Source organism: Salvelinus sp. IW2-2015, linkage group LG25, assembly GCF_002910315.2.
Source record: "Salvelinus sp. IW2-2015 linkage group LG25, ASM291031v2, whole genome shotgun sequence".
NCBI classification, from domain to species: domain Eukaryota; kingdom Metazoa; phylum Chordata; class Actinopteri; order Salmoniformes; family Salmonidae; genus Salvelinus; species Salvelinus sp. IW2-2015.
In genome coordinates, this window is record NC_036865.1 from 9,405,480 (window position 1) to 9,429,886 (window position 24,407).

Genomic DNA, 24,407 nt, shown 5'->3' on the forward strand with positions numbered 1-24,407 from the left:
CCATTTCCATCCCAATATTGTGCTCAATCTCCAGTGCTCCACAAATGGACAGTCTAAAAAGGGGTTATAATGGCACAGCTTGGATAACAAAATAGCGCCCCTTGTGTGCACTTCTGGTAATACTCTATACCCCGGTATGGTACAGAAACGGTATGACGGTATGAAAATATGGATACTGCACTGCAGCCTCACAAACAAGTGACACTCGGTCACACAGGGCAATTTGCACAAGCAGTGCTTAAGCGCATGAATGGTAATTCAGCTCTCAAGTTTGTGACAGCTAATAAAAGAGAGAGCAGTCCTAATTAAAATCAGTAACACCCTCTGTTCATCTCTCCTCTGCACCCCTATCCCCTTTGGGCAAAGACAGAACATTCTAATTGGTCATGGGCAGCACAGGCAAACAGAAAAAGCTGTTAAAACACATACAAACTTCTTGGCACATCAGTTGGTTACGGTCTACTATTCTGATTTAGTTATTCTCCATCTTTGACCTTCGAATGAAATTCTCTTAGACTGGCAGCCTTTCAGTAAACTATGTCCTGTGTCAGTAAACTGCTAACCGCATAACCTAGGTTGAGAGAGGATAAGACTGCAGGAAGGAGAAAAAGAAACGTCTGAGACGCCAGCCTGGTGTGCAATCCATCACCCACCCGAACGAAGTGCCCCGTCATTGAAATAAATATGAAGCACAAATGTCAGTCAATAATGAATAAAACCTCCATCCTTGTCATTACCTGTGAGTACTAACACAGTGACACCATGATATAAAAGAATGGAGAACTAAAAAATAAATATACATGTTTTTTTTCAAAAGGGCATTTGAGTATAGCCTAATACCATGGCTGTCACTCCATCTCATTCTCTATGCCAGCCAAATAACCCCTCAGAGCTTGACGGGCACGCACAGTGGTGTACATTTCACTAACTTAGTCTGCCTGTCACCAGACACAAAAATATTAGAAATGTCAGGGAGAATCTGCCATTGGWCTTTTAACTTGCACACATTTACACACACACACTATTTATTCACCACTGACCTAGGAGTTTTGAAAATACTGTTCACAATCACTTGTAGCAGACAGTGTATTGTAATTCAGCTTTTTTTTTTTTTTATCAAAAGGAATCAGCAATGTGCATTCATTTCCACACTGTGGATACAATCCCTGAGCAGAATAGGACAGAGTAACACAGTATCAACATTACCACTCTATCCAGCACATGCTCAACAAATCGCAGTATCATATGAATTGGAACTAAACGCTTAGGTATCCTTTTCATATCTTTTAACACCTGATTTACTTAWCAAAAGGCACATCTCAATAAGTGGTCCAGGTAAGTCATGACATGGCACAAGTAAGGAGGTGGGCCTTTCCTCTGTTGTTCATCAAGCAAGCTGGGAGCCCAATGACATCACAGATTCCATTCAGACCAACTCCTTGAACGCCCGACTCCTTGTAGTTTGCAGTTGTGTCAACAACAAAAACTTCTTTACTCAAATTGTTTTTTACCCTTTAGTATGCGTGTACTTTACTGTATTGATACTTGGGATATCACTTTAACAGTAAAAGTTCCAAATTAAACAATAAACAAAGGCTATCAGAGCCTGGTGAATGTGGTGGTCTGTGAAGAGAGGGGGGGGAAAAAACACACAAAAATCATTATGGCATGGAAGAGTACACATTTATAGGGATATTACAGCAGCAGCAACCAGCCCAGAGGAGCCCTGCTGCTGGAATGCAGTGGGGGAGAAGACGAGGCGGCTGTATTACCTCTCAGAAAGGCAGTGGAGGGAAGCCGATCCACCTGCTTAGCTGAGCAATGTTACCCAAAGCCCTCGGAGGACAGATTGTGGCTCTCATCCAGGTGTGACCTCGTGTTTCTCTTTCATTACCCAACACTGAATGAGCAAACACGTACGCACATGAACACACACACACACACTGCCTACCTGCACCGGCTCATGCCAATTATCTGGAAAAAGCATGGAGGCACACACACAAGTAGACCCAGTACCTTTTTAACTACACACCATACACAGCACACCCACACACTGCCTTCAGCCCAATTAGGCTAGGCCTACAGTATGTTGAGTTCTGTCGCCATTTCTCATCTTCTCCTTAAATCATTAGTYGGAACAGGAGAAATGTCAGTGTCTGCTCTGAGCAAGGAGGGTATTTTTCCTCAAGACGTTCAACAGATGTTACAACAGCTTGTGATGGAGTCTAAAAGAGACACTCATACTTTGGAAACGAGACATTTGGATTCAGATGAAAAGCGGCTAAAAAGATCAAGTTAGAGAACAGAGAAGAAGAATGAGAGAAAGTGAGACACGATAAGAGAAACCGATGAGCTGAAAGACTGGTTGAAAAGCTTCAAAGAAGGATGGAATCAAAAGGAGGAGAAACATAAGTCAGTCTAACGTTTAGGCTATGGCTCAGTGCATGAGAGAGCCAGATGAATCACCTAATTTCCTTAGAGGAAGAAATCAACGGCAGACCACACCCCTGCCATATTCAAATAGGCCTACCAACCAGGTCCAAACACAAAACTACACATACTAAATGGGACAAGTGAGAACATGATGGGGAATGGGAGCAGGTAGCCTAGCGGTTAAGAGCGTTGGGCCAGTAACCGAAAGCTCGCTGGTTCGAATTAGGGCTGGGTGATATATCGAAATAATGTTTTAGCGCAATGTTCCAAATGCCTGTATCGTTTTTAATGAGTGTTTGTCTTTTTGGTCTTCCAACTCGCAAAGACACCAAGCCTCTCCCCCTGCCCCTCACATCAACGAAAAATCGTCTTCCTCTCTGACAAGCCGTTCCAACTCACTATTTGCAGTTTGGTCCAACATCGGTCATATGGACACCGAAACATTATTTGACCGTAATAGAGAACCTAACCTTTGTAACGATACCCTTTTTATGTCTCAACTCCCAAAACTTAGAGCAGAGCAGACCTTACTAAGACGGGGGTATCAATGAAAACATTTGTGGAAAATGAATGCTCAGTTTGTCACATGCGGCATTGCGCTAGCAGTATTTTTGCCATACTTACATGCTAGCTGTCTAGTCGGTGTTTAATAAATGTGCAATGATCATAAAAATACATCTATATAAAGAATTGGCAACTCGTTCTGAGAAATATGCATCTTATCCAGGTAGGTCACTTGATTTCAACATCTAAACAAAGTGAACAGGCTGTTGTTCAAACAGTTGGAGACAGACAGGAGGGTGTATTCATAACAGCTGTACTAACTTGTCAGCAAGCAAATAGATCCAAATTGMCTAGACTTAATACACTGAGCAAAAACATAAAAACGCAACATGTAAAGTGTTGGTTAAATAAAAGACTCCAGAAATGTTCCATACGCACAAAAAGCTTATTTCCCTGAGATTTTGTGAACACATTTGTTTACATCCCTATTAGTGAGCATTTCTCCTTTGCCAAGATAACCAATCCACCTGACAGGTGTGGCATATCAAGAAGCMGATTTAAAAGCATGATCATTACACAGGTGCACCTTGTGCTGGGGGACAATAAAAGGCCACTCAGTTTTGCCACACTATAACAATTCCACAGATGTCTCAAGTTGAGGGATCATGCAATTTGCATGCTGAATGTTAATTTCTCTACCATAAACCGCCTCCAACGTCATTTCATAGAATTTGGCAGTACGTCCAACCAGCCTCACAACCGCAGACCACGTGTATGGCGGTTTGCTGACGTTAACGTTGTGAACAGAGTACCCCATGGTGGCAGTGGTATGGGCAGGCATTAGCTACGGACAACGAACAATTGTATTTTATTGATGACAATTTCAAATGCACAGAGATACCGTGACGAGGTCCTGAGCCCTGTTGTCGTGCCATTTATCCGCCGCCATCACTTGTACGACAGTGTGTTCCAGTTCCCYCCAATATCCAGCAACTTCGCAAAGCCATTGAAGAGGAGTGGGACAACATTCCACAATCAACAGCCAGATCAACTCTATGAGGAGATGTGTCACACTGCATGAGGCAAATGGAGATCTACTGACTGGGTTTCTGATCCATGCCACCATCTTTTTAAGGTGTATGTGACCAACAGATGCATATCTGTATTCCCAGTCAAGTGAAATCCATAGATTAGGGTCTAATGAATTGATTTAAATATTTCTGATTTCCTTATATGAACCGTAACTGAATAAAATCTTTGAAATTATTGCATGTTGCGTTTATATTTTTGTTCAGTATATAGAGATTAGCTACTCACTATGTGTAACCTTTATTTAACTAGGCAAATCAGTTAAGAACAACTTCTTATTTACGTCCTACCCCGGCCAAAACCGGACGACGCTGGGCCAATTGTGCGCCGCCCTATGGGACTCCCAATAACGGCCGGTTGTGATACCGCCTGGATTTGAACCAGGTACTGTAGTGTCATCTCTTGCACTGAGATGCAGTGCCTTAGACCGCTGCGCCACTTGGGAGCCCCAAGTGCTTGAGAGATTGTTTAGGAGTTGTGTTAATGTTAGTCATTATCAGTGGATGTGCATGGTTCTGGTTACATTTAACAAAAATGGCATTTTCATAAACTTCAAAGCCAGTGATTATTGCAACAAAAACAAAGCAGGTTAAACTATTTTGATAAAACAATACAATTATTAGTGGGTCTTATGGATGAAGGCTTATATTTAACCTAAGTATAATTTTACAAGTCCTGCATTTATTCGATTTGTCCCAACTGTTTCAAATGCAGTCTATTGACCTTTTAATAATGCAAAGGCAATTTGTTTATATATATWTTTTTTTWAATAGATAACGTGATATGATTTTTAGGCCATATCGCCAAGCCCTAGTTCGAATCCCAGCACCGACTAGGTGAAAAACCTGTCCATGTGCCCTTGAGCAAGGCACTTATCCAGAGCGACTTACAGGAGCAATTAGGGTTAAGAGTGTCTGCTTGATGACTAAAATGTTCATGTAAAATGGGGGAATAATCTGACAAAATGATTAGGCGTAGACTGCCTTTTGGGCATGTGGGATAATGGAATAGAACAGATTCAGGGAAAAAGATTGTAGGGGCATGAATACTGGGGGCGGAGACCAGAATAGGCATTGTTTATTTTGACACACTGTAGAGTACAAAATACACACTAAAATATAACATTGTCAGACAGCTTGCTGTGCCTGCCAAACCCCTGCTGGTGCAAACCCACATGTTTGTTTGGATATTTGGGTATGTAGGCCTATAAACAGCTCTTTCATAAGGTTATTAATATTATCATCAGGGAATGGAATGTGCATGCAAATGTTTTTCCTCCGGCAATCCTTTTTATCCACCTCTGAATCAAAATAAAAGCAAACTGTACCATTCAACGCTGATTCAAATGGGTTTTCATACGTTTTGACAAGACCTGGGATTTCTGGGATTTATCTGTGCCTCTGGTGCATCTTAGGAGGAGACGAACCAAGGAAGTTAGTGGATGATCTCGAACGGCATAGAAGCTCTGCTCTTCCAAATAAACTTCCAACATTATTCCACAATCCAAGAGACACTACCAACCTCTGTCCTGGAATCAGTCAGGAGACAGGACTAATTCACAGCCACTGCAGGGGACAAAAGACTGGAAGAGCAGACAAAAAGACAGCTACTGGCAGTTTCTCACTCGGACGCGCTCCCTCTAGCTGAAACTATCCCATGGTGCCATCGGAGTGCGGCTCTGTTGAGACATGCCAGTCCAGCCTCCCCATACAAAGRCGTCTGTGCAGTACAAGACCGAGCTCCTTTTATTAGTAGTCCAATATCATAGGCAAACCCCCAGGAGGCATAATGGCTTTACCGCCACTTCATATAGGAAGTAGGGGTCTGAAAACCACTTGGAGGCCACCAAGAAAATTGGACACGGACACTTCTAATRCAGAGCAAAGCACTAAGGCTGTTGCTTTTATTGCTTTGCAGTTGATTTTCCTTTTTATTTTTCTAACCCGGAGTCAAACCCCATGCTTTGCCTGTCACAAGGCACCGTTTCAACAAAACAAGTCACACACGCGTACGTAACTAGGCGATAAAAAGCAAGGGAGTAAACACTGAACAGTATAACATTCTGGTTAAATCATAAAGGGTAATAGCTGCCAACTGGCCTAAAAAGGCCGATAAAAATAACATCCTCTAATTGCGGTATTCTTTTTCATTACGAGGCAGGCTCAACAAAAAAACAAACACATGCGGAGTCTTTCATTAAAAGTTCATGTTGGCCAGCTCTCCCTCTATACATAATAAAAGACCAGTTTGCACACACAAAGTGCTCCCACACACTCCAGGGAGCTGGAAATCGTTAAAACCACGTGTGTAGCAGGGAAAACAAAAAGGTGGACCTGGCCAATCATATTCATAAAATATTGAGCTATAAATGATTCAGCCATATTAGTGGTAGCAACTGTGAGGATGTATGTCCTGCTTGTCTGAATAATACTACCGGAGAACACAGTGCCTGGCAGGATTCAGGGCTGTAGTAGAGGAAGAGATGGACTCAGGAAAAGACTGCACTGTCCCTAGGGAGTGTCAATTCTCATTCTCTCTCTGTAAGGCCAACAACTGCTGTAGGCGACTGAATGAAACAGGAGAGGAAGTATATTCACTATGGAAACAGGGACATTCCCTGAAGAGAGAGAGTGTGTGTGTGCGTGTGTGTCTGTACATCAGTGTACCATTGCTATACACTAGTGAGAGAAAACGGTAATCACTTTAAGTTTCTTTTAGAAGGACTGACCTCTGCTTTAATGCAATGGATCCAGAGGTCAGTACAATGCTGATGTGGCTGTTTCAGCCCTAGTGATTCACTGGGCATGCAGGGGTTCCGATAATGTGCAATCAGCGCAAATCACTGGAATCACTCGAGCCTGGCGCAACCTTGGGAGCGCTACYGAAATCTTCAAACAGTAGAAGAGACAAAACAGTGACATTAGAAATGCATATATGCTGCGTGCTTTGGCCATTGTTCAGTAACACTTCTTTCCAAACCAAGCAACGGTCGTTTTTTTTAGTTTTTTTTGATCGTTCAGCCAAAGCACGACTGGTTATATGGGTTTTGCTTCATCATTTATTTTATGAGTCGCTTATAGGTAGTAATAGAGCCAGGCTCAGACCAGGATTACATTTTTCATCAGTATCTAACTCATTCACAGGACACATTCCACACAGGGATGTGTAATGAGTGTATACAGTGTATGAATGAATAAATGGCAGAAAGACTCAACCTTCAGAGAAGAGCTTGAAAAATAAAAACTGTGACCACTTGTTTGTCTGGATGTCAGAGGTTAGAACACTACCAGACCGTGATGCCAAAAACACGGCACAATAGTAGGGCCCTGTTCACCATATCTGGAACAGTGTGTCCAAAGGGTTTGCTGGGAAATCACAGGCAAGGACAGCCACTGGCGCTGACGCAAGTACGACAGCGTGGGAGGAGGTGGTGAAAACGAGTGAAAAGAGGAAGAGACTGGGCGAGAGTGAGAGCGCCTGGGAAAGGAGTCAAGAATGTCCTGGCATGAGCTCGGAGGACTGTCATGACGAGTGTGACTGCAGATGATCCTCAACTAAAAAAAGGACAGCGCCAGATCCACTAGAAAATAAGCATCTGACCAAATTACACGAGAACCCCTAATCAGATCCACTAGAAAATATGCATCTGACCAAATTACACGTGAGAATCCCTAATGCAAAAGGTTACCGTCAAAAAAAAGAATGCCATTAAAATTAAGGAGTTCGACAGTATTTCTTCTTCCTGAATAAAGATAGGCTGTAGTGGAAGGGAAAGTTGCTATGATAAGGGGTGAATGATAAGCAGTGGAGGATGTAGGCAAAGAAGTAGTTCTAGTGGCAGCCAGAATGAGAGGCCTATAGCCTAATGAGCCAGGCCAGTCAGAAGTGAAGCTACGCTCCTCATCCCGGTGTTGCCGCCAGTAGCAGCTGGCCACACAGGCAGTCACACCTGGAGAATCCCAGGATGCAGGGAGTTAAGCCCCAGCCAGCAGAGCTGGTAGCAGTGGGAGGCAGGCACAGAGAGGTAGGCTGTTAGGTTCGGTTTGCTCCTAGCAGAGAAAAAAGCGGCAATAATACTGTTTTGCCCCTCGAGACGCTGTAGCCAGTATACCCTTAGATCCATTCTAACTAAGACAAGAAATCTGTAATTAATTGACGTAATTCGCATGAAAACGAGTCACCTCCCATTGAATGACAAACACTCCCTACTGTTGACCAATCACTGTCGAAGGGGTTTGCCACAAGAAAATAAAAAAATGTGTGCGCACGAACAGCCGAAAAACCCTTGGCGAAGACCAATATGAACAAAATATATGCACAAACTGTTCCGAACTCTTCGGATASGATGCACCCGATGTCTTTAGCCTAGCTAGCTAAGGCCTTCAAGACTTTGTGCTGAGGAGTACGGTTTCCCAGCCTCTGACTGAGACACAGCAAGCCAGGTCTAACAAGGGAAGGTAAGCAACAGGAATAAGTTAGGGAAGGAAGGTTTGATGGAGTGGGTATGGAGGGAGGGGAGAGGCGTTTTGATTGGCTGTGGTTGTATGCCATTGTAAAAATACCGCAGCAGGCTGTCACGGGCGACAATTCATTTTAAATACTCACAAAATGTGCAAAACGCCTAGATAAATGATTCAATTTGAAAACTGGATATACCGGGATCCATCAGATTAAGAGAGAAAGAAGGTGTTTGTGTTGGAGGACATAAAAGGGACTGTGCAACTTCTCCCAAGGTTACTTTTCAAACTGTTTAATGTCGTCTTGAGGGATGGGTGTATAGCCTAGATCAGTTATTCTTACCAGTAAATGTAGCCATTGGCAACACTAGTGAGGAGAAATCGACTAAAAAGACTATGGCCTCAATTGTTTTACTTTGAGTTAACGGAGTTATAAAACTGTCCAAAACATATATATATATAGGCATATGCTTATTAAAAGCTCAGTGGTAGCCAATGTTCAACTGAATTGTTTGGTGTGACCTACCAAGCATGCACCTGACARGTCATGATGATTGGTTTCAATAATGCCTCAAATGTACCCTAATCAATTCACTGTCACAGTGTCATTCATCCCCTTTTCAAAACATTTAATTAACACTCTGAATGTACRTATGTTCAATGATACTAATTAGGTTGGATTACTTTCTAAGAGAGATGGAGTCCACCGCCTCTTCTCTGAAGCAATGACCTTCCACTTAGACATCTGAACAGGTTATAATGAGGAAACAAGTAACTTCATTAACTTCCAATAATCCCTGAGAAGCATTTAAGATGTGAATGAGGTAGGGAGGGAGCTAACAGATAAAATAATAAAGAGCATGGTGAAAAAAAATAATTGCTGMTTAAGTAAGAGATGGCCAAACATCTAGCGTATAGACTGTATAAAATAAGCTTTGGTGGAGTTCGGTTGCAGATTCAATCATTTAGAGAGACGATTTGTCTTGAACTGCCGGCAAACAAACACTATAGTGCAGGTTGTTTATATCCACCTCMGTTTGAGACCAACCGGAAAGTATGTGGCGGGTCACAGATAATTGGAAACGGCCAACTAAACAAACAGAAAGAGAGTCCTGACAGGATGGCAATGGGAGCATGTGGCTGAAGGGTAAATTTGCATAAGAATCGCATGGTGCTGCTTTCTGAAGTGCATTCCACCAAAACGGGGGCACTGAAGGACAGCTCGCGCCCCACGGCTACGGGTTTCAGAGAGCATCCTCCCTTTCACCAGCCCCCTGGCTCTTCCCCCTCCACACACACAGATCAACAATTGTCTGCTGAGCTCCCTGGTAAATGGTAGGGACTGTCCTGTGTTCACGTCACTTCCAAGCGCTAGCAGCAGCTTTCTGGATACTCAGCAGCAGGGATAATGAACAGTCACGCAGTAGCCGGGCTGGCTCGGATTCAGCTCAAATCCACTGCCCCAGACATTCCGCTTCCGCCCAGAGGATGATTAATATCTCAGCTACAAATCAGTCAAGTTTTATTACCAGGTCCAACCCATGACGGTGAGTGTCAGGTTTATTGCAAAGCCAGCCCCCACAGACTTGTTTTTTTTGCAACAAATTTTCTTCAATAATAAAAAAAAAAAGGAGAGGTGGCATCATGGTGAAGAGCACAGGCTTCCGGCACAGCTCTCCTTATTAAAACACAGGTGCAACAAAGATTTAATTTCCACATATTGGTGAACCATTTTATTTTACAAGCTCCAACATCAGCTCTATTCAATCTCACTCTGATCCATCAGCAGCCAATACTCAAAAGTGTAATCTTGCCACAAATCCTAACGTCTCTTTCCTAATTGACAAAACCCAAAGAGAGCTCTATATTACCAAACCACACTCATTCTGATTAGATTTTTTTTTTTTAAACTCCTTTCTCTCAAAGCTGGATTTATCGGTCTCTAAACTACCAAGCCAAGCTCATCATTCCACCACTACACCCACAAACCTCATGAGTGTGTGCCTACCACGTGGGCCCCAGAGTGAGGAGAACTTTCTGGGACTGGTGGCAGAGGCTCCCTCTCAGGGGAGACAACGAGCAGAGCAGAACAGCCTAGCTCTTTAGGCTGCTGAACCAGTGTAGAGGTGCCCCTCCTGCCCGGAGCAGACACATAGAACAACAGAAGAGTGCTGTCCACACTGCAGTTAGGACATACAAGTTTGCTGTAATATTTTAACAAGGTCCACTTTTTTTWCTTCTCTCTGCTCGTACTTCTCAAAAAATGAAATCTCATTAAACATTTAAGGGGATATTTTACTCAAATTACAAAATTACATATTGGTATGACAGGAATCCKTGCTTTAGTTTAGTTTCCCTGGCACCGTCTCCAAATGCTTACTTTTGAGCATTTGTGGCACAAATCCCATTCAAGTCATGGTACCGATATTAGCATTTTTCGTATATCATGTTTAAATCATCTATAAATGACAGATTCAGAATCAATTTGAGATACTTTCYGATGATTTGGACAAGATGCACAAAAAATGCTAATATCAGTACCATGATGAATGGGATGTGCCACACACGCTAAAACATTTGCATTTGGAAACAGTGCCAGGGACATAGGGTAATTAAACCAGTGAATAATTTTGTAATTTGTGTGAACTATCCCTTTAATAAAATGCGGATTGCCTTAGCCTAGTTATCCAGCTGAAATCACACACTCAGCTACATCTGTCAGCACACCACATGGAGTGTGCATTATAGGTCTTCACGGGTCCCAAAAATTTGACCTGGGGCTTTCCCACCCAGACCGGAAACACATACATTTATTTTTTTAAACGTAGAGACCTGTTCCGAACAGACCCGAGGACATATAGACCTGGTCAGATCCAGTGAGGGAAGCAGCAGAAAAGTAATTTAAGCTACATTATTAACCAGAACTGATAAAGCCCGAGGAGGGAGAGAAGTGCCGCTCTAGCAGGCGGGGAGGGGCCGTACTTTGAGCGAGTGACACAGGGAGGAGGCAGCAAGAGACAGTAACCAACCAAGACACACGTTACTGTAGATTAATAGCTGCCATAGCTAGGTTATTTATCATCAAATATGATTGTAGTACCAGTCTTAACTGCTAGTTAAGCTATCTAATGTTAGCTAGCTAGACTGAGGCTGCAGTGCAAGCGCTTTCTAATCCGACAAATAACTCTTCATAATATTAAGTTGCACCCTACCTGTTGGTTCTTTTAGTTTCGTCATTTTAATTCAATTTTACATTGACGAAGTATCTATTTTCTGCCACACACAGAGCAAGGCTCTGACAGTAGCCTATTGCCGCTTTGATGACTCACGATGGGCCAACAACAAGCTACACTCTCGTGAAAAGCAAGAGCAGCAGCATAAATTATGCAATTTCTCTCTCTACAGCAGCGTTCGGGTCTGTACAGGCCCTTTCCGGACAAGTCAGTTAAAATGTACACATATCCGAGACAATCATATCAGATCCAACCCAGGCCCGTGATATTATTTAGAATTCTGGATCGGTCTCGGGTACAGGTGGAGCCGTGAAAACATCTAGTGTGCATCCCGTCCATGTTATAACAGCGTCAGTAAACTAAATGTTKTCAGTGTAGTGGGGGAGGCTGGGTTTGCCTTTTCCCAAGCATCAATTCCAGGGAAATGTAACTCATTATGACCCGAGATGTTTTGCAATACAGACAATGGCATTCTGGTTCGACCACAATTCAAGTAAAGTTCTRTACAAAAGACACATTTGTACCACAAGTCAAGAAACACAAGAAGGACAAAAGACAGTATGGCTACAAAACCAGAAGCAGGGAACACATTTGACTGCGTGGAAGTTTCAGTACACTATATTTCTGATGAATGATTGGCCAACAAATACATTGACCACTAGTAGTCTTCTCATAAAACACTGGCAGCCCACTGGTGTGTGGGTAAGTCTCAATGGAAAAGCACCACTAGACMWCTGCTAGAGCTAGACTACTGCTCTCCCTACAGAGACAAGCATGATGGAATAAATGTACCACCCACATATTTTATAAAGGAAAAATACAAAAAGCACTTAAAAAGTTCATTTCAAGTTGACATAAGAACACAGAGTGAAAAACTGGGGCTACAGTGAAGCCTAATTAATTACCAGGCTACGTTGGATATAGCTTTCAAACTCTAGGTGGCATTCTGCAGTCTCCCTATAGTTTTCAGCCATTAGCTTTGCCCACGACTACCTCATGTGAACTACAATCCCAACGCTGTGATGTAACGTTTAGAAACAATAATCAGCGCTTGCGATACAGCTTTCGAAATACACGGCCCTCATCTTTCATCAGCGAGAAAGAATCCTTCAAATAAAAAATATACACTTACTGTAGCAGTTTTGCACAGATTCATACAGCCATGGGTGTCTCCATCCGATTAAACGACACTTCTGCTACCCTTTGAGTTCAAATCAAATTCTATTAGTCACATGCGCCGAATACAACAGGTGTAGTAGACCTTACAGTGAATTGCTTACTTACGAGCCCCCGACCAACAATACAGTTTAAAAAAAATACAGACAAGAATAAGAGATAAAAGTAACAAGTAATTAAAGAGGGCCTTCCTCTGACACCACCTAGTATAGAGGTCCTGGATGACAGGAAGCCTGGCCCCAGTGATGTACTAGGCCGTTCGCACTACCCTCTGTAGTGCCTTGCGGTTGGAGGCCGAGCAGTTGCCATACCAGGTAGTGATGCAACCAGTCAGGATGCTCTCGATGGTGCAGCTGTAGAACATTTTGAGGATCTGAGGACCCATGCCAAATCTTTTCAGTCTCCTGAGGGGGATAGGTTTTGTCGTGCCCTTTTCACAACTGTCTTGGTGTGCTTGGACCATATTAGTTTGTTAGTGATGTGGACACCAAGGAACTTGAAGCTCTCAACCTGCTCCACTGTAGCCCCGTCAATGAGAATGGGGACGTGCTTGGTCCTCTTTTTCCTGTAGTCCGCAATCATCTCCTTTGTCTTGAGCACGTCGAGGGAGAGGTTGTTGTCCTGGCACCACACGGCCAGGTCTCTGACCTCCTCCCTATAGGCTGTCTCATCGTTGATCAGGCCTTCCACTGTTGTGTCATCGGCAAATTTAATGATGGTGTTGGAGTCGTGCCTGGCCGTGCAGTCATGAGTGAACAGGGAGTACAGGAGGGGACTGAGTACGCACCTCTGAGGGGCCCCTGTGTTGAGGATCAGCGTGGCAGATGTGTTGTTACCTACCCTTACCACCTGGGAGCTGCCCGTCAGGAAGTCCAGGATCCAGTTGCAGAGGGAGGTGTTTAGTCCCAGGGTCCTTAGCTTATTGATGAGCTTTGAGGGCACTATGGTATTGAACGCTGAGCTGTAGTCAATAATTAGCACTCTCACGTAGGTGTTCCTTTTGTCCAGGTGGGAAAGGGCAGTGTGGAGTGCAATAGAGATTGCATCATCTGTGGATCTGTTAGGGCGGTATACAAATTGGAGTGGGTCTCGGGTTTCTGGGAAAATGGTGTTGATGTGAGCCATGACCAGCCTTTCAAAGCACTTCATGGCTCCAGACGTGAGTGCTACAGGTCGGTAGTCATTTAGGCAGGTTACCTTAGTGATCTTGGGCACAGGTACTATGGTGGTCTGCTTAAAACATGTTGGTATTACAGACTCAGACAGGTGTTCGGAGCATGCGAGATAGCTAATTAGCACAGGTGGTCGCATCTTGTCTTCTGTAAACAGGCGCTGTAACATGGAGATATGGCCATGGGGGAACACTAACACACATCAGTAATACGATTTGAAGTGTACTCATTCCAATTACAGGGACTTGAAAGAGTCCTGTATTGTTATTTTTCGTCACTATCTCCCCGAGTCGGGAGTGAATAATTTGCATGCCTACTGCCTTCCTTGGATGTGGTAGCCGTTTTAGGCAGCCTCTCCGGAATCGAACCCTGATTCCCCGTTAACCCTGGTCACCATGGTAGGCACAGAAACTACCATCAAAAGTTGATAAGGCAGAAATTCGAATGAGACGCCAGTGCTGCGAAGGATTACCAAAAGCAGGTGGGGAACCCGATAGCAACCCGTATGGGTTTTGGGTCTGATAATTGCCCATGTCCCCGAAGGTCAGCACTTGTTGGCACGTCTTAGCACTAGAACTGCCACAGTTACAAGTAACATTGGAGCGATCAATGGAACCATAACTGATTTAATGAGCCATTCACAGATTCCCTGTACCGACCATGTGCACTTAGACTTGCATGGATTCATCTTTTTTTGTGAAAAGAATATGGCAGGATCAACCAGGTAGAGCATGAGGGAACAGTCTCTAAAAGAGGCACAGTTGATGAGGGCCCTCCCAGGATGCATCACGTATGCAAATTGGTCAGGAGTGGGACTGATAGACCATCCTCTCGGTGTGTCCTAATACAGAGAGTGAGAACCAGGAATGGAAGTACTACAGCCAGACCCCAATATCTGTCTGCACTATCACTACGGCCAGGTAAAATAACTAGACCCTCCCCAGATGGCAGAGACAGACCCAGAGGATGCTGAAACAATGTTCACCTGCTGAGTGAGAATCCAGGCGTGGGAGAATGAATACATAAAATTTCAATCAGAACCACTTAAAATGATAGAAATTGCAACAGAATATAAATAGGTCTAACGCAAATAAGTGTTATTTGATTAACAATAAGTTTAAAAATGTCATTATAGAAGTTTATTAACAGGCTAAGTCCCCTGGAGTGACACCATCTTCATGTCACACTAACAGTCTGACCACACCGCTCATGTCGTGTGCGCGTTGCAAAATAAATMTAGAAATCTGTGTTATTCAATTATTGCTCCCACACTGCTCGTGTTGCCAAGGGCTAAAATAGAAGTCCTTTCTATTTCTGATGCAGATCGCGCTGCAAGTCCTGCCTCTCCCATCTCCTCATTGGTTTATAGAAGCAGGTACCCACGTGCCATCTCCTCATTGGTTATACCCACGTGGGTGATTGAAAGACGAACTGTGTTGCTGGTCAGTGTAGTAATACTATGACAGTTTAGATGCCAATCACCATGTTAGTTCAAAGATGAAAAAGCCTGGAAGGAGGAGAGATGACTAGAAACGATTCGGTTGACCGGTTTATTTGTGGATTAATTGTCAGGAGTAGAGGACCTTGTGCATTTCAGGTAAAATAACAACTCAATGTTTATATCCCAGGACAAATTAGCTAGCAAAAGCAAGCTAGCTAAATAGGACAAATTAGCTTGCAAGTGCAAGCTAAATAGCTAAATTATCATAAATGTTTAATGCTTTTCGATGTGTCCCCAAATTAATGTCATTGGTTCAGAGTTTGTTTTGATATTTTAACCTGCGTGTTGGTGATAGCGTTTGGTGTAGGTGAACAAAATAAATGTATGGACGATGGCGCACGCGCGCAGCCGGTTTGGGTTCTGTGTAAGGGGGGAAAAAAGCTCTCACTCCATTGGAAATCTCAAACTGTTGGTCCATTTTGGGCCTTATTGTTAACAGTAAGCCTAACACTTCACCACAACATGTTTTCATTGCTTTTTTTCCTTAATTGTACAAATTATTTGCATATATAAATTCAAAAGGCATCACATCAAAGGACTAAGAAACAGACCCCTTTTATGGCAATGAAGTGCAATATTTTGAGAAATATTTCTGATATAAAGCTTACAAATGTGTTCAAGCCATGTCTGTACTTCCTTATTGCAGAATCCTGCACAGCACAATGGTGCCCAAATGCTGGTTCATTGTTTAAATCACAGAATTGTGTCACACTAAGTGGACATTGATTAAATGTTGGCCCTAAAAGCAATCAAAACTATTTGGAAATATCATAAATAGACTGGGGCGGGGACTATTCTTTCTTGAAATACATTTCTGTTACAAATTAAATTGACTTAAGTTCAAAGTTTCACTACCTTACCTGGGACAGTCACACCATTGAACACTTGTCACGGTTGGTTCATTGTAAGAAAACACATTATACACTGCATGAATTGACTCATGATTCAAGTAAAAATAAAAATAAATAAAAAAGCTTTTAGTATTGTATAACAATTTTGCCATTATGGATTTTTTTTTAAATGGGCGTCTAGTCAACTACCCATATCAAGTTTTGATTTCAACTTTTAAAGAAGGAATTGTCTCCCGACCTCGAATTTCATGAGGTTTTCTTGAAAGTGAAAAATGACAGGTGCTTAGATCAAACGATATGGACGAATCAGAGTTAGCAAATCTGAGGCCATATTACTTTAGCAYTCGAGATAGTGATGCATTGACAGCATACTGGCATACTCATTATGCAGATTCGGTTGCAAAACGTTTCGTCAATCGTTTACATTACTAAGCAAACGAGTTTCTATTGGACAAATTCAAGTAGGTCCCTCCCCATTTCGTTCCGTTTACCTTCGTTTGGTTTCTTACACCGTAAACGTTTTCTGATGCAAAACGTAATGAATCCACCACTAGCTCAGTGCCATCAATATCAGTCAACGGTGGATTTATCGGTCAGATCAAATCATAAAAACATTGAGTAGGCTTTAAATACAAACGGGCACCTCTGTCGATACTTACTCACACGACATAGCCTGCGGCAATGTCCGACTCAATGATTCACAGTCGATGCAAATGACTTAGCCAGTTAAAACAAATGCAAAATATCTCCGATATCTATGTTAACAATTTAGCTAAAATTAATAAAAATAAGCCATCGATTTGTTGTCATGATTAACCGGTCACGCGATAACGAAAGTACATCCCCATCGAAATCGGTTCTGTGGCCCACTTCAAAAGGTATTGTATCGAATTKTGTTCAAAAATAACACATCTACAAACGTTAGCTTGTTTAGATTATTATAAATATAGACAGCTAAACTTAAATCTTACCTGTTTAATGTCTGCTGTTATAGTTACCCCAAATAATAAATTTTWAAAAATCAGTGTCAGAGGGCTGAGTCAGATCCGTAATAAACTTTATCCGCTCTTCTTAGGACGGACGCTGTCTGCAGTTTGGTCGCAAGGAAGGAAGCTCATGCGCTGTAATTATTCGATCACGTTGCGTAGACTAGACTCACGAATGACAATTATATAAGTGCCTAACCATCAAGCACTTACACAAACGATAACAAATGGTTTATTCTCTATTAAACCGAAATTCAGCTATGGTTGTTCACGGCCAAAGTTGATCTCCTACCCTCTTCATCTATCGCCATCTTTACCCGCGGGGTACGCTGGGTAATCCTAGGAATCCCCACGCAGTGCGCGTCCTGACGTTCATGATATTCTGGAAATGGGATGGCAGGTGGGCTCTTCCAACTTTGCGCTAGCTGCAGCACTTCATAGGCCACTAGTTTCATGGTAGACATAATAAGTGAAGGTGCTATTTTTTATATCAATTGAAGTACATTAATTTAATAATAGGCTAAAGGGTTAAAGGTTTAAATGTTAAACGTTTATAGCAAAGTGCCCAATAATCTACTTCATGATGTCAATTAAATTAGGCCTACTGCCCAACATAGGCCATTTAAGCAATAKGGCCTGAGGGGATGTGATATGGCCAATATACATACCATGGCTAAGGGCTGTTCTTAAGCATGCACAACACAGAGTGCCTGGAAACAGCCCTTAGCCGTGGTGTATTGGTCATATACCACAAACCCCTGAGGTGCCTTAATGCTATTATAACCTGGTTACCAACTTAATTAGAGCAGTAAAAAAATACATGTTTTGTCACACCCATGGTTACTCTTTTTTGTATGGGCATTAGCACKGTATACCTGATCCCAATTCTAGTTCCAAGACAGCAGCAATTAGAAAAAACTAAAAAGTAGTTTTTGCTGATTTGTTGGTTCATTGAACCATGTCGCGCGCTGTAGTTTAAAAACTCTGTAGATAATGCTGAAACGATGGCATCATATCTGAATTTCTCCATCTTTATGCATCTTCACCATTGATCCCAAGTGGAAGACAAAACAATAATTCATAATTGTATTTACAGGATAGGAAATCCCCAAATATTTCAAGTAATATCTGAAATGTAGGCTACTGCAGGAATCTTTGATTTTTGGACAAAATGAGCCAGAACAAAGCGTTGGGAGAAAAGAGGCTGCCCAATTCTGATATTTTTTCCACTYATTGGTCTTTTGACCAATCACATCAGCCCTTTTCACACCAGATATTTTTCTGATCTGATTGGTCAAAAGACCAATTAGTGAAAATAAGATCAGAAATGGGCTGCCATTGTAAACACAGTGAGGGTCCTCTGGGCTCCTGATGTGTTACACATAGAGGCTGAGCAGCAGGTGGCAGTCTCAGATCCTAGTTGACACATTTGTGGCTCCATGAGCAAAGATGAGCACTCCTCAGAGCAGAAAACCAGTTCAGTTAACTTCATCAATGATTGCTCATTCCAGGCGTCCTGCCATTTTAAACTGAATCAATTATTACACAGGGGTTGGCAATGGTATAGGCTATATTTGGACAAATAAAAAGTGTTTTAAAATTGTTATTTTACTCAGCAAGTTAGTTAAGAACAAATTCTTATTTTCAATGACAGCCTATGAACAGTGGGTTAACTGCCTTGTTCAGGGGCAGAACAACAAGTTTTTACCTTGTCAGCTCYGGGATTRGATCTTACAACCTTTCATTTACTAGTCCAACGCTCTAACCACTAGGCTACCTGCCGCAGAATGATTAACCACTTTAGGATTATATAAGATTAAAGTAGGTAAATGATATAAGGCACTTATGGTTGTCTCAGACGTCATTGTTTAGAATCACTAGTTCTACAACATTTCAAACAATGTTGTCAACAGCACCTTGCCATACCCTCTAGTAAGACAATTAATTAACCTGCATTCATCTTTCAACAGCACAAAACAATGCTCCTGCAGTTGCATATCTCTCTATATTCTAATGTGCTGGTTGTTGTTTGGTTTCATCAGGTGAGGAGGCCCTTTCCTGTCAGGCCCAGCAGGAGTTTGCATACTAATGCTCTACCTGCCTGTTAGAAGTGCAGACAGCTGACCTGAGAACAGAAGGTAGAGAACACGTGTCACGCCATAGGGGTCAGAGTCCACTGGCCCAGCACTTCAGCAAGCCTCACATCATGACGGGGAGCAGGCTGGTGAGTGAGTCATTTGCATTTTAGGTGGAGGAGCTAGAAAAAATTTGAATGAATTAAAAACAATGAGTCATCATGAATAATTTCCCCCAACACATGAGAAAACCAGCAAACCAGAGCGTTGTGATCACTGTCTCCTCATCAAACAAAATCCTCTCAAATCTGCACAGGCAGGTGGGTGGGGGGGTGGGGGGGTGAGCAACAGAGAGAAGCGGATTACGGTAGTTGAGATATTGTTTATTTAGGAATAATTAAGAGTCGCATGAAAAGGTAAGTGCTTTCAAAATACAATATGCAATTTCATGGTAGAACATGCCCAAAAACCTTRCACAAAGCTCTGTAGGCATATTACTGAAAACATAAACTGCAAGGTCAAAGAAAACTTTTGGAAACACGGCAGTTTGGTAATTCCGTTTTTTTGTGTTAAAACAGCAGAGGAAACCATTGTACCATCACCCAGGCTTTGTTTTTACCGGTGGTGGAAAAAGTACAGTTGTCATACTTGAGTAAAAGCAAAGATACCTTCATAAAAAATMACTTAAGTKAAATTGAAAGTCACCCAGTAAAATAATACTTGAGTAAAAGTCTAAAAGTATCTGCTTTTAAATATACTTAAGTATTATAGATAGCCAGGGGCACACTCAAACACTCAGACATCATTTACAAATGAAGCATTTGTGTTAAGTGAGTCCACCAGATCAGAGGCAGTAGGGATGACCAGGGATGTTCTCTTGATAAGGTTGTGAATTGGACCATTTTCCTGTCCTGCTAAGCATTCAAAATGTAACAAGTACTTTTGGGTGTCAGGGAAAATGTATCTTTAGGAATGTGGTGAAGTAAAAGTAGTACTTTAAAGTCTTTTTACGTAAGTACTTTAAACCACAGATTTTTACTACAACAACCTTTTGGAMACATTGAGGATGTAAGCATATTATGTGTAAATACACTAAGATGCTAAAATGGGGATTCATCTGTTTTTTAAATATTTTTCTTTATGTTTAAAAGAGAATCTAAATTATAATCAAACTAGACCAAACCTAAACTAGAATCCATTCCACAATAGGCAACTTTGGTTGTTTGTGTTAACTAGATGGGAAGGGTTATATTAGTGTGCCACACATAAAAGTATAAACATGTTTTGATTCTAATATTCTCATGAAGAGGCAGCATGAACCTTGAGAGAGCCACCGTTTCCCCTTTTCACACCAGCAGGTTCAGCCCCCGGCTATGTTTGTTTTCCTTGGTTGGAGAACGTTCTGGCTTGCTGGAAAACCCATTCGTGGCACAGCGGGAAAATCTGCTCCTCTTCCGCTGTAGTGTCGCAGAGCTTCATGTCACTAATGTGGGTAAGGCAGAGTGACAGAGCCTGCCAGATCCTTTCCCCTGTTGTCTTCTGATGGAGTGTCATTATGGTTTACAAAACCGACATGCCTGTTCCGCTCAAGTGGTGGCAAGGCCCCTAAACAACTATTTACAATTCTCAACATTTGAAGTGTTACAAATTGTTATTCACCGACATAAACAATGACTGATTGGCTGTATAGCTTGTTGAATGGAGGTTTCAGAGCTCTCAGACATTACATTTCACAGAAGAGTGATTGAATGTAACCCCTGTGTCGCTCCTGTACATCTCTAATAGGATGAAATGAGACAACAGTTACATGCTGCCTTCAAATAAATGAGAGGGAAATTCACTATATTATCTCTATATCTAGCATTAACAGACATAACCACAAGGGGAGGATTGGTAGCAGAAATMACGCTCCTAATTGTCGATGAGCATGGAGGGGGGGTCGGTTGGGCTCACTTAGGGTGACGTGACGATGTCTCATAGGGATGTTTTTGAAGGTCTATGTCCCTAGAGGAAAATGTGTGATAGCAGTGCAGCAGCTGGAGCTTTCTCCGGTTATCACTCATTCTTTCATACCTCCATCCCATTCATTTTTCCCATAGGGATTTGACCCTATTATAAACACTGTGAGTATACAAGTTATTGCACATGTATACCCTTTAGTCATGTGTCATTGGAAAACTTAGATTCACACCTATCCATCAGACACATTTTCGGAATGTTCAGATGGACAGTACTTTGATTTTTGACCTCTAGGGTACATATCAGAATTACCTGTATAAATTGCTTTAAAACGGCAATCCTGTTACATTTTAAACTTTGTTTGACATGTGATTCTGAAAGCTCATGAAATTACCTTTCAAATGATATATAATATACAGTAACCAACTTTGAAAGCACCAACTACAACTATTGTTTATAAATCCCCCATATTCTGCCATTGGCATTAGGATGTTGGAAGCTTAGCCATATGTTTTTGGATTGTAACTTTGGTGATAGAGGCACCAAATTTCACACAAACAGATAAAACAGGTTTTACAAATATTTGTAAATACAGGGCTATCACAGGATTCAAACATTAACCACACAGAAGCCTTTTTCCAATATTGCCGACTTATTGGATGAATTTTGCATGACCATACCWGTATAAAATATAATTGTAGTATGCCCAATAATATAGTAAAATGTTCATAGTGATGTAGAATACACAACCAAATGAGCCAGGAGTGCCAGATTTACAAAGATGTTAAATTATTCACACAAATGTGGTAAGAATGTGCACAAAAAGCTGTCCGAATCGCCGATTTCTGATTTCTGTTTTGATCCTTAATTGAAATATTTAATATTCAAACATTTACAATATATTTATACATGTAAATAGTCAGGAATTTAAGATGATTAAAACGATATACAATGTTGTCCTATCAACTGTTTTCATTATGAGAACTATAAACCTTCTACGTATATTCCGTTACCATGTAGTAAATCTGATGTTGGACCTGTTAAGGCCAATTATATTACTTTTAGTATTCTATTAACAGACCAATCTGCTATGGCCTCAAAGTAAGAATAGATCTTAATTTAGACTATGTAATGGTTTGCTGCTCTCATCATAAAGATATTAGGTTAAAACGTATTGGCATTCCAATTGAATTTTACATTGTAATGTATGCAGTTTATTTTTTTATGAAAACAGTTAATAGGACAACATTGTATATCATTTGAATCAGATCACATGCATGACTTTTCACATGTACATATCCATTTTAAATGTTTGAAGATGAAATATTGCAATTAAAGATACAAAAATATCACATTCTTCCCAAAATTCTGTGAATAATTTAACATCTCTGGCATCTCTGGAAGATTTTAAGATATTAATGGGCATACTACAGTTACATTTCATACAGGTATGGTCATGCGAAATTGATCCAATAAGACCCCATTGGGTTGTTTGGCGGCCATATTGGAAAAGGGCTTCTGTGTGGTTAATGCGTTAATCCTATGATGGCCCTGTATCTACAAATAATTTTTTGAAAAACTGTTTTAGCTGTGTGTGGGAAATTTGGTGCCTCAGTCGCCAAAGTAACAATTCAAAAACATACCATAGTTGATTAAGCGGAACTCCGAGGAGAAATATTGGATGATCAGTTATCATGGTCAAATCATATTGACAAAGTTGTGGAAGTGGGGTGAGGTACAGTACCTTCAGAAAGTATTCACACCCCTTGACTTTTTCAAAATGTTGTTTTGTTACAGACTAAATTTAAAATGGATTCAATTTAGATTTGTCACTACACACAATAACCCATACTGTCAAAGTGGAATTATGTTTTTCGAAATTGTCACAAATTAATAAAAAAGTAAAAGCTGAAATGTGACGTGACCCTTAAACGAGATGGCCGAATGAACTGAGAGCTCAGCACAAGTAATGCCCAATTCTTAATCTTACCTCCACTTCAAGTTAAACCCATTAGCTTTAGTCAAAAAAAGCCATGGCGGCTACAAAAGGCGACATTATTTGTGATATTTTCACCCGGACTCGAGCAATTGCCGCGGGAAAAGTCTCCAAGAAACAGCTAGCTTCAGAAAAAGCATAACCATCAACCCGGGGCGAATCTTATCCATGGAAAACTCACTGACTGTCACGTTCCTGACCTGTTTTCCTTTGTCATGTATTTGTTTTAGTTGGTCAGGGCGTGAGTTGGGTGGGTTGGTCTAGGTTTGATTTTCTATGTTGGGATTTTGTGTTCGGCCTGGTATGATTCTCAATCAGAGACAGCTGTGAATCGTTGTCCCTGATTGAGAATCATACTAAGGCAGCCAGGGTTTCACTTGTGTTTTGTGGGTGTTTGTTCCTGTGTCAGTGTTTGGGCCACACAGGACTGTTTCAGGTTAGTCACGTTTGTTGGTTGTTGTATTTTGTAGTGTTTGTTGTTTTCCCATTAAAATATGAATACTTACCAATCCGCATCTTGGTCCGATCCATGCTCCTCCTCGTCTGAGAGGAAGAAACGACTACGACAGCCGTTACAGAAACACCACCCATAACAGGACCAGCGGATTGGAGAGGAAGACAAGAACAAACAGCAATGGGGAAGAGAGAATGGACTTGGGAGGAAATCCTAGACGGTAAGGGGACCCTGGGCAGAGCCAGTGGGTGTCGCCGCCCCAAAAGCGGAGCTGGAGGCAGCGAAAGCGGAGAGGAGGTTTTATGAGGCGAAAGCAAGGCAGAGCGGCTGGAAGCCCGAGAGGCTCACCCAAAATTTCTTGGGGGGGGGGGCTAAAGGGGATGTTGGCGAAGCCGGGTTGGATACCCGAGCCAACTCCCCAGGCTTACCGTGAGTGAGAGGGCGTCGTACTGGTCAACACCGTGTTATGCGGTGGAGCGCACGGTGTCCCCAGTACGCGTGCTTAGCCAGTGCGGGCTATT

General features: G+C 41.9%; 1 protein-coding gene across 3 annotated transcripts in view; it reads right to left on the minus strand.

Annotated features, from left to right (window-relative positions):
- The window catches only part of tjap1 (tight junction associated protein 1 (peripheral)), a 73,702-nt gene extending 55,962 nt beyond the window's left edge, over positions 1 to 17,740 (minus strand). For all 3 annotated transcript variants that reach the window (XM_070434887.1, XM_023970539.1, XM_070434886.1), the window contains exon 1: positions 17,388 to 17,740. The gene's annotated coding sequence lies outside the window, so the exon portion shown is untranslated. The remainder of the gene's footprint in view (positions 1 to 17,387) is intronic.
- Positions 17,741 to 24,407: the final 6,667 nt, after the last annotated feature.